Genomic DNA, 1,752 nt, shown 5'->3' with positions numbered 1-1,752 from the left:
GTCTATAGTCTAGTCTATAGTCTAGTCTATAGTCTAGTCTATAGTCTAGTCTATAGTCTAGTATATAGTCTAGTCTATAGTCTAGTCTATAGTCTACTCTATAGTCTACTCTATAGTCAAGTTTATAGTCTATCCTGTAGTCTACTCTAAAGTCTAGTCTTTATTCTAGTCTTTACTGTTGTCTATATTCTACTCAACAGTCTAGTATATAATCTAGTTTTAGTGTTGTCTATAGTATAGCCTATATTCTAGTCTATAGTCTATGTTTATCTTTATAGCGTAGCTCCCTAAATGTCTTCTTTATAATTCGGCACTTTAAAGTAACCTCTTAATACTAAACCTGTGAACTTTTTTTATGTTGTTGCGTTCTAAAAGGAAGTCTCTACTTCACACGCTTTTTATAATAAGGACCAGGCAGACAAACCAACAAAAAAATAAGGACTCCTCATCTAAAGCAACAATATGTCAAAAATTACTTTTACAAAAGCACATATTTTATATAATAAAAAAAATAAGAACAACAACATTCTCTAACCTATTGCCCAGAACAGCTACTCCACACTTCATTGTGTTCCAAACAATGTAAAAAAAATTAAAAACTTTTCACCCTCAACAGGAAGAATTACAGTTTTTTTATTATTATGTTCATAAGAGCACGCCCTATTATCCTTACAAACAGGATAACATAAGTTAATTTTTCATACAAGAGAATCAAACTAAATGAGCTTGTATTAAATATGAGAATATAGTCTTTTTATGTAGCGCTAATTTTCAAAAAGATTTATTTTTTTTTGAGTTTGTGAAAATTTACCAAGTTACATGATTGTAACCTGATCTAAGACACACTTATGTTATTTTGTAATGTGCAAGTGTTTAGAGTTTTCTTGATTTCTGGGAATTATTTTCAAGTTAACATAATAAAAAATGAAGACGGAAAGAGCAGAGAGTCTGTGTGATCTTAAGCTGACATAAAATGCCCGTAATTAGAGTTTGAACTTTGGTTCGTATATATAACGGAAGTGGTTTTTTTTGTAAACAACATTTACATGCTTTTTTCCCAAATTATTATTGTAGTGTTTGTTCTGGTTGCACGGTTCGTTTTGTTTGTTTCTTCGACTGATTGATTTTTAAGAATTTGTGGGAAGTGACACGTGTTAGAGATTTATTTTTAGTATTTAAACAAATTAGAAAAAAAACTAAACAATACAAAGTTTAACATAAAAAATTTGTTAGACAGAACATACAGATTTAAATATGACACCTTGCAAAGTAGCAATAGAACTAGATAACTGTCTATAGAACAGCCTATAGTCTGGAATATAGAACAGTCTATATTCTGGACTATAGAACAGTCTATAGTCTGGACTATAGAACAGTCTATAGTCTGGACTATAGAGCAGTCTATAGTCTGGACTATAGAACAGTCTATAGTCTGGACTATAGAACAGTCTATAGTCTGGACTATGGAACAGTCCATAGTCTGGACTATGGAACAGTCCATAGTCTGGACTATAGAACAGTCTATAGTCTGGACTATAGAACAGTCTACAGCCTGGACTATAGAATAGTCTATAGTCTGGACAATAGAACAGTCTATAGTTTGGACTATAGAACAGTCTATAGTCTGGATAATAGAACAGTCTATAGTCTGGACTATAGAACAGTCTATAGTCTGGACCATAGAACAGTCTATAGTCTGGACTATAGAACAGTCTATAGTATGGACTATAGAACAGTCTATAGTCTGGACTA

This window comes from Lucilia cuprina, chromosome 2, assembly GCF_022045245.1.
Source record: "Lucilia cuprina isolate Lc7/37 chromosome 2, ASM2204524v1, whole genome shotgun sequence".
Lineage (NCBI taxonomy): Eukaryota > Metazoa > Arthropoda > Insecta > Diptera > Calliphoridae > Lucilia > Lucilia cuprina.
The sequence above is the reverse complement of the archived record's forward strand: the minus strand, read 5'-3'. Positions refer to the sequence as shown.